At 34.2% G+C, this 10,000-nt stretch overlaps 2 non-coding genes across 2 annotated transcripts; both read left to right on the top strand.

Moving 5' to 3' along the window:
* Positions 1-6,970: 6,970 nt before the first annotated feature.
* LOC113104673 (5S ribosomal RNA) lies at positions 6,971-7,089 on the top strand. The gene has a single exon (XR_003292081.1). It is a non-coding gene; the product is annotated as a 5S ribosomal RNA (ribosomal RNA).
* Positions 7,090-9,149: 2,060 nt separating this feature from the next.
* On the top strand, positions 9,150-9,268 carry LOC113104671 (5S ribosomal RNA). The gene has a single exon (XR_003292079.1). It is a non-coding gene; the product is annotated as a 5S ribosomal RNA (ribosomal RNA).
* Positions 9,269-10,000: the final 732 nt, after the last annotated feature.

Raw genomic sequence — 10,000 nt, 5'->3', positions numbered from 1 at the left:
GATGGAAACAATGGCTAATGGATCAGATCTGGACAAGGTTTTTGAGGAAAAGAACAATGATTTTGAAGGAGACACTACTTTGGAAAAACGGATTATGAAAAACGATGGAAAGGATTACAATGAAACATGGGCAACTGTTGTATCAAGAAGGAAAAGAAATGGAGCTGAAATGGAGAAAGGCCGCACTGAACAGCAACCAACTACACAAGGTAAAGAAAAGTTTGATACAAAAGGAGAAAAGAGACAAGAAGAATGTCGGAGAAATGAAATGATAAATAGATTAAAAGACAAAATGAAATATCAGAGGGAATACAAGAAAGAAACAACACTGACAATGACTGTGGAAAATCCAGAAAAACTAACTGCCATCATGATAATTAAAGCTATTGAGGACATTACTGGAAAAGGTAAACTATATGGACTAAGGAAAAAAAATGACTTCGAGTTTGAGCTTACATTGGAGAATCAACTAGACTGTGACAATTTATTGAATGGACTACTATTGAATGGACAAATGTGTAAAATAAGCAAACTTTGTGAAATGGAGAGGGTCGTTTCTTTTTTACGTTTGCCAAATTATATCAATGACAAGGATGTACTACAAAAACTGCAAAGCTGGGGAGTTACACCGATACTGCCGTTGAGAAGGAGGTATTACCCAGGGACAATGGTGGCAGATGGGACAAGATTTATTCGAGTCAAATTCCCTAAGGACGTGGTGTCCCTTCCATATAACACCAGTTTTGAAACAGAGGAAGGAATACAGTTCTTCAGAGTCATTCATGATCAGCAAGTAAAAATATGCAGAATATGTTCAAGTGCTGAACACGAAAAGAAAGACTGCCCTCTACTAACATGCAGAGAATGCCTGGAGCAGGGGCATTATGCGCGGGACTGTACAGCCCTGCGGTGCCAAGGCTGCAGAAAGGCATTGCCAACATGCGCATGTGAAACGGATGAAGAGGAACATGAGGAAATGGAAATGGAGATGCATAATGAAGTGGAGCATTTGGAGGAGGCTGATAAAGAAAATACATCACAAAAAACAAGTGGATTAACAAAGGATGTACTGAGCAGTGAAGGAGAGGAAGAAGAAGAGGAAGAAGAAGAAGAGGAAACAAGTGAGAATGAGCAGAATGGGGAAGAAAAAGTGATGACTGGACTACAACAATCTGTGAAAAATGTGGAGCAGGATGCAATGGTAAATAAAGAAGATAATAATGGAACAAAGGATAGTACAATCCCGGAAGAGGTAAGCGACATTGGGGAGAGAAAAAAAAGTTTTTTGAGCAGGGGGACTAAAGGGAAAACAACAGGACAAATAAACATTGAAAAGGTCTTGGAAAGACAAAGAATAAGACGAGAATCTAAAGAAAAAAAGAAGAAGAAAGTAGAGATAATTGCTTTAAAAGATGTTGATTTGAGAGAGACTGAACAAAAGTGATGTGGGTTTTGTTTTGCATTTATATTTTTCTTTTTTTGTTTATGAGTCAGTTGAAACTAGTGTCAATCAATGCAAGAGGATTGTCAACTAGGACTAAATTTGAAAATGTACTCTATTTAACAAAGAAGAGTGATATAATATGTATACAAGAAACTGGATGGAATGAAGACATTGTTAATGGTTTTAAGAAAATATGGGATGGAGAATTTTTTTACAATAATGACCCAAACAGGAAAAAAGGAGTAGCAATTTTAATTAGAAGGGGAGTGACAGAAAAAGCAACAGAAATGTTCACAGATAATGTAGGAAGATTGTTAGTAGTTAAAGTCAAAAGCAAAGAAGAAGAATTAACGATATGTACAATTCATGCACCAAATGACCGTTTAGAAAGAGTCATCTTTTTTAAAAATTTAAATGTTTTAATGGATGGTTATACAAAAGGAATTTTAATTGGGGATTTTAATACTATTTTGGAAAGAATTGATGTGGAGGATTATATGGTATATAGATCAGATGTGGGGAGAACTGAATTAAAGAAAATGATGGAAAAACACAAATTTTTAGATATATGGCGGGAAAGAAACAGAGTAAAAAGAGAATATTCCAGAAGGCAAATTGTGAACACAGTATTAAAGCAAAGTAGACTTGATTTGGTTTTATGTAACAGACAGCTAGAACTATTTATATCAAAAGTATTTTATAAAAGGTTCAGTGAAAGTGATCATGATTTTTTAAATGTAATAATTGATTTTAGTGGAGTAGAGAGAGGTCCAGGGGTGTGGGTTTTAAATGCTGAACTTTTAAAAAACGAGTCTTACAAAATGGAAATAGAAAATGTCATAATAAATAGTATAAACAATATTCTATATGATGAAGAAAAAAGTTTGTGGTGGGATAATTTGAAAAAAGTTATGAAAAAAATATCCATTGAATATTCAAAAAGATTGCAAAAGACAAAGAAAAGTAAAGAAAGATTTTTAAATAAGGAATGGGAAGAAGAAATGAAAAAGATGTCTGAAGGAAAGATGGATGTGACAAAAATAGTGTTTTTAGAAGAACAATTTAAGAAAATAGAGGAGGAAAAGTGCAGGGGAGCTAAAATTAGAAGCAGAGCGAAAAATACAGTAGAGGGAGAAAGAAGTACAAAATTCTTTTTTGAGTTTGAGAAATCAAGAAAACATGCAGAATTGATCAAAAGTATATTAAAAGATGGGAAAGTTGTGAAGGAAAAACAAGGTATTTTAAAAGAAGTGAAGGATTTTTATACTACCTTATTTAAAAAAGATAATATAAATGTGAAAGATGAAGAATATTTATTGAATCAAATTCAAGTTCAAGTAAATGAAGAAGATAAAAGAATGTGTGATAAGGATATAAATGAAGAGGAAATTGAAGAGGTTATAGACCAGTTGAAGAATGGGAAAAGTCCAGGACTAGATGGCTTAACATCTGAGTTTTACAAAGTTTTTAAACATGTTTTAATACCTATTCTGCACAATTTATTTGCTGATACTTTTAAGCAGAAAAAAATGAGTGAAAGCATGAAGACAGGAATGATAAAAATTATCTATAAGAATAAAGGAGATAAAGATCATCTTAAAAATTACAGACCGTTGAGTATGCTAAATACTGACTATAAGATTTTGGCTAAGATCATGGCAAACAGACTGAAAAAAGTGATTCCAAACATCATAACAACAAATCAGGCATATGGTGTCTTAAATAGAGATATATCAGACATAGTAACAAATATTAGAGACTTAATGTGGTATATGAAAGAAAAAGGTGAAGGAGGGTATTTAATTAGCATAGATTTGGAAAAGGCTTTCGACAGAGTAGAGCATAAATATTTGTTTGACTTAATTGAAAAATTTGGATTTGGGAGGAATTTTATAACATGGATGAAATGTTTCTATACTGACATTTTAAGTTGTATTAAAGTAAATGGGTTTTTAACTGATTATATTGAAATTTCGAGGTCTATAAGGCAGGGCTGTCCTTTATCGGCATTACTTTATACTTTAGTTGCTGAACCATTAGGAATAGCAATTAATAAAGAAAAACAAATACAAGGAATTTTAGTTGAAAATGGTGTAATGCAACAAAAAATTTTCCAATATGCAGATGACACGACTTTGTTTTTAAAGGATTTAAAGAGTATCGAAAAAGCAATGTTAATTTTTGAAAAATATTGTAGCGGAACAGGAGCTAAAGTCAATAAAGAAAAGACTGAGTATATGAGGATAGGGAAGGTGGATACTTTGGGAAGACAATGGGAATTTAAAGAGCAGAAGAACCAATTAAAGATTTTAGGAGTTATACTTGGGAAAGATGAAATGAAAACAAGAGACCTGATTTGGGAGGAGGTTATAGGCAAAATGGAAAAAAGACTTAACTTTTGGAAACAAAGAGAATTGTTTTTAAAAGGGAAAGTATTAGTTCTAAATTCTTTATTCCTGTCTAAGATGTGGTATATTTTAAGTGTGGTTAGTCTGCCAGCATGGGCGTACAAAAGAATAAAAACTTATATTTTAAAGTTTTTATGGGATGATAAGCCAGCAAAAATAGCATATGACACAATAATTGGGGAGGTGGAAAAGGGAGGTTTGAGACTCATAGATCCAATGGTAAGAATGAAGAGTATGAGAATAAAGACAGTAAAAAAGTTTTGGAATAATGATGATATGGTATGGAAAAAAATTATGAGTTTCTTTATAAATAAGTGTGGGAAAATGGGGGATGATTTTATGTGGATGAATTTTACAGATAATATGCTTGAGAAGATACCTGAATTTTATAAAGAAGTCTTAAGAGCATGGAAAGTTTTTAAAGGGAAGGTTCATGTGGAGTTTAAAGGAAGAGAGCAACTATTGAAACAGCCCCTTTTCTTAAACAAATTGATTTTAAGGAATAGTAATACAATTTTTTATAAGAAATGGTATTATGCAGGATTAAGACAAGTCAAAGACATTTTATATGAGGTAAAACCTGGGTTTTTACCTTTACAGGCAATTATAGACATATTAGAAGAGAATGAAGATATAGAAAATAGAAAGCTGATTAAGGAGCAATACATAAAATTAAAAGAAGCTGTGCCACTACAGTGGATTAAAAGCATTGACGATGAAGAAACAGGAAATGAGAAACCTGGAGTTTTTTTAAAAAGAAATGATGAACAGATTCCTTTCAATGGCTGTGTTCTTAAAATGTTTTATGTTTGTTTATGTGATCTTGTATTTTTAAGACCAAAAGCAACAGATTTTTGGGAAAGGTCTTTTTGTGAATTAGATGTAACAAAAATCTGGAAAAATGTAAAATGTAGGTTTAAAAGTCCCGCCCTGCATAATTTGGATTTCTTGTTGAGACACAATGTTTTAATGACTGAAATGAAATTGGCAAAAATTGGAATAGCACAAGATGCAAAATGTAAATTATGTATGGAAAAAGATGAAGGAGTGTTACATTTGTTTTTAAAATGTAAAAAATTAGACAATTTTATGAAGATGTTAAGGAAAATTGTGGGGGACTTTTTAAATGATCAGAATGATTGGTTAGAGAAATGGGAAACATTGATTTTATTTGGTTTTAATGGAACTGCACAAAATGTTTATGCATTAAATTTATGGTTAACAGTAGCAAGATATACGATTTGGAGAAGAAGGAATATAATGAAAATGAAAAACAAAGAACTTTCATTATGTAACTTATTTAAACAGTATCTGACTGCAGTGATGGAAGACATATACGACTATTTTAATATTAATGCACAAATGGATGTATTTGACAAATACATTGTAGAAAACAATCCATACATTATTAAAACATGGTCAGGTTTTAATGTGATTTTGCCTGAAAGATTTTAATTGTAATTTTGTTATTTTATTATTATTATTTTTATTTTTTTCTCCTTACTTATGTACTTTCTTTATTTCCTTATTTCTTTTTTTTATTTTTTATATATATATATATATATATATATATATATATATATATATATATATATATACATTTTCTATTTCCGCATATACTTCAAATGTAAGACTGTGAATGTATAAAAATTTTGTGTTTTTAATAAATAAAAAAAAAAAAAAAAAAAAAAAAATGCCCGATCTCGTCTGATCTCGGAAGCTAAGCAGGTTTGGGCCTGGTTAGTACTTGGATGGGAGACCGCCTGGGAATACCAGGTGCTGTAAACTTTTTGGAAATTTTTCACTTAGTGTAGAACAATTTTGCCAAAACATAGAGTCAATGGCCGATCTCTGCATATTAGCAGGTTTGGGCCTTGTTAGTACATGGATGGGAGACTGCCTGGGAATACCAGGTGCTTTAAACTTCATGGATATTTTTCACGAATTATATAAATAATCTTGCAAAAAAAAAAAAGAGTCAATGCAAGATCTCTGCATATTAGCAGGTTTAGGTCTGGTTAGTTCTTGGATGGAAGACCGTCTCGAAATACCAGGTGCTGTAAGCTTTTTGGAAAATTTTCACTTAGTATAGAACAATTTTGCCAAAACATAGAGTCAATGGCCGATCTCTGAATATTAGCAGGTTTGGGCCTTGTTAGTACATGGATGGGAGACTGCCTGGGAATACCAGGTGCTTTAAACTTTTTGGATATTTTTCACGAATTATATAAACATCTTGCAAAAAAAAAAGAGTCAATGCCCGATCTCTGCATATTAGCAGGTTTAGGTCTGGTTAGTACTTGGATGGGAGACCGCCTTGAAATACCAGGTGCTGTAAGCTTTTTGGGAAATTTTCACTTAGTATAGAACAATTTTGCCAAAATATGGCCGATCTCTGAATATTAGCAGTTTTGGGCCTGGTTAGTACTTGGATGGGAGACTGCCTGGGAATACCAGGTGCTTTAAACTTTGTGGATATTTTTCATGAATTATATAATAATCTTGCAAAAAAAAGAGTCAATGGCCGATCTCTGCATATTAGCAGGTTTAGGTCTGGTTAGTACTTGGATGGGAGACCGTCTTGAAATACCAGGTGCTGTAAGCTTTTTGGACAATTTTCACTTAGTATAGAACAATTTTGCCAAAACATAGAGTCAATGGCCGATCTCTGAATATTAGCAGGTTTGGGCCTGGTTAGTACTTGGATGGGAGACCGCCTGGGAATACCAGGTGCTGTAAGCTTTTTGGAAATTTTTCACTTAGTATAGAACAATTTTGCCAAAACATAGAGTCAATGGCCGATCTCTGCATATTAGCAGGTTTGGGCCTTGTTAGTACATGGATGGGAGACTACCTGGGAATACCAGGTGCTTTAAACTTTTTGGATATTTTTCACGAATTATATAATAATCTTGCAAACAAAAAAAAAAAAAAAAAAAAAAAGAGTCAATGCCAGATCTCTGAATCTTAGCAGGTTTAAGTCTGGTTAGTACTTGGATGAGAGACCGCCTAGGAATACCAGGCGTTTTAAGCTTTTGGGTTTTCGTTCCTACTTATATAATGTACTGGCCAGTAGATTGGCTGAACTTTAAATAGCCCTCTCTTCGGAGCAGTCTTCGCTTACGGCTATACCAACCTGGCTATGCCCGATCTCGTCTGATCTCGGAAGCTAAGCAGGTTTGGGCCTGGTTAGTACTTGGATGGGAGACCGCCTGGGAATACCAGGTGCTGTAAGCTTTTTGGAAATTTTTCACTTAGTATAGAACAATTTTGCCAAAACATGGCCGTTCTCTGAATATTAGCAGGTTTGGGCCTGGTTAGTACATGGATGGGAGACTGCCTGGGAATACCAGGTGCTTTAAACTTTGTGGATATTTTTCATGAATTATATAATAATCTTGCAAAAAAAAAGAGTCCATGGCCGATCTCTGAATATTAGCAGGTTTGGGCCTTGTTAGTACATGGATGGGAGACTGCCTGGGAATACCAGGTGCTTTAAACTTTTTGGATATTTTTTATGAATTATATAATAATCTTGCAAAAAAAAGAGTCAATGGCCGATCTCTGAATATTAGCAGGTTTGGGCCTTGTTAGTACATGGATGGGAGACTGCCTGGGAATACCAGGTGCTTTAAACTTTGTGGATATTTTTCATGAATTATATATTAATCTTGCAAAAAAAAAAGAGTCAATGGCTGATCTCTGAATATTAGCAGGTTTGGGCCTTGTTAGTAGATGGATGGGAGACTGCCTGGGAATACCAGGTGCTTTAAACTTTTTGGATATTTTTCACGAATTATATAATAATCTTGCAAACAAAAAAAAAAAAAAAAAAAAAAAGAGTCAATGCCAGACTAGCAGTAGTGCTAAGAAGGAACTATGCACATTTCGAAGGGAGAAAGGTAAAAGTAAAAGATATGTTTAAGTCAATGATACAAAGAGATGTAGAGTTGATTTGTAAGTATGGAGATAAAGAGGGGAAAGAGTTTTTTTTGACTACAAATAAGTTCATACATCAAAATGTGGGGGAAGAAATATGTTTCAATTGGTAAAGAGTAACAATCTGGTTGAGAATGGCTGATGTCAATTAAGTAAATGTAAACATATGTGTGTGTATTTTATTTATGTTCTATATTTTTATTGCTGTATGATTATGAAAAATTAAGTTGATCAATTGGAAAAAACGAATCATACAAATGTATTGAAATGAAAGTCAATCGGATGGAATAATGCAATAGAAAACTGTGAATTGAAAGTTAAATAAAAAGATAAAAAAAAAAAAAAAAAGGCTATGCCTTATCTCGTCTGATCTCGGAAGCTAAGCAGGTTTGGGCCTGGTTAGTACTTGGATGGGAGACCGCCTGGGAATACCAGGTGCTGTAAGCTATTTGGATATTTTTCACTTAGTATAGAACAATTTTGCCAAAACATAGAGTCAATGGCCGATCTCTGCATATTAGCAGGTTTGGGCCTTGTTAGTACATGGATGGGAGACTGCCTGGGAATACCAGGTGCTTTAAACTTTTTGGATATTTTTCACAAATTATATAATAATCTTGCAAAAAAAAGAGTCAATAGCCGATCTCTGAATATTAGCAGGTTTGGGCCTTGTTAGTACATGGATGGGAGACTGCCTGGGAATACCAGGTGCTTTAAACTTTTTGGATATTTTTCACGAATTATATAATAATCTTGCAAAAAAAAAGAGTCAATGCCCGATCTCTGCATATTAGCAGGTTTAGGTCTGGTTAGTACTTGGATGGGAGACTGCCTTGAAATACCAGGTGCTGTAAGCTTTTTGGAAAATTTTCACTTAGTATAGAACAATTTTGCCAAAACATGGCCGTTCTCTGAATATTAGCAGGTTTGGGCCTGGTTAGTACATGGATGGGAGACTGCCTGGGAATACCAGGTGCTTTAAACTTTGTGGATATTTTTCATGAATTATATAATAATATTGCAAAAAAAAAAGAGTCAATGGCCGATCTCTGAATATTAGCAGGTTTGGGCCTTGTTAGTACATGGATGGGAGACTGCCTGGGAATACCAGGTGCTTTAAACTTTTTGGATATTTTTCACGAATTATATAATAATCTTGCAAAAAAAAAAAAAAAAAAAAAAAGAGTCAATGCCAGATCTCTGAATCTTAGCAGGTTTAAGTCTGGTTAGTACTTGGATGAGAGACCGCCTAGGAATACCAGGCGTTTTAAGCTTTTGGGTTTTCGTTCCTACTTATATAATGTACTGGCCAGTAGATTGGCTGAACTTTAAATAGCCCTCTCTTCGGAGCAGTCTTCGCTTACGGCCATACCAACCTGGCTATGCCCGATCTCGTCTGATCTCGGAAGCTAAGCAGGTTTGGGCCTGGTTAGTACTTGGATGGGAGACCGCCTGGGAATACCAGGTGCTGTAAGCTTTTTGGAAATTTTTCACTTAGTATAGAACAATTTTGCCAAAACATGGCCGTTCTCTGAATATTAGCAGGTTTGGGCCTGGTTAGTACATGGATGGGAGACTGCCTGGGAATACCAGGTGCTTTAAACTTTGTGGATATTTTTCATGAATTATATAATAATCTTGCAAAAAAAAAAGAGCAATGGCCGATCTCTGAATATTAGCAGGTTTGGGCCTTGTTAGTACATGGATGGGAGACGCCTGGATTTACCAGGTGCTTTTAAACTTTTGGATATTTTTCATGAATTATATAATAAATCTTGCAAAAAAAAAGAGTCAATGGCCGATCTCTGAATATTAGCAGGTTTGGGCCTTGTTAGTACATGGATGGGAGACTGCCTGGGAATACCAGGTGCTTTAAACTTTTTGGATATTTTTCATGAATTATATAATAATCTTGCAAAAAAAAAGAGTCAATGGCCGATCTCTGAATCTTAGCAGGTTTGGGTCTGGTTAGTACTTGGATGAGAGACCGCCTAGGAATACCAGGTGCTTTAGCTTTGGGATATTTTCATGAATTATATGATTTAATTGCAAAAAAAAAAAAGTCAATGGCCGGTCTCTGGAATATTACGCAGGTTTGGCTTGTTAGTAGATGGATGGGAGACTGCCTGGGAATACCAGGTGCTTAAACTTTTGGGATATTTTTCACGAATTATATAATAATCTGCAAAAAAAAAAAAAAAAAAAAAGA

Source organism: Carassius auratus, unplaced genomic scaffold (genome assembly GCF_003368295.1).
Source record: "Carassius auratus strain Wakin unplaced genomic scaffold, ASM336829v1 scaf_tig00218081, whole genome shotgun sequence".
In the NCBI taxonomy this organism is placed as follows: domain Eukaryota; kingdom Metazoa; phylum Chordata; class Actinopteri; order Cypriniformes; family Cyprinidae; genus Carassius; species Carassius auratus.
Note: the sequence above shows the minus strand (reverse complement) of the source record. Positions and strands in the feature narration are given on the sequence as shown.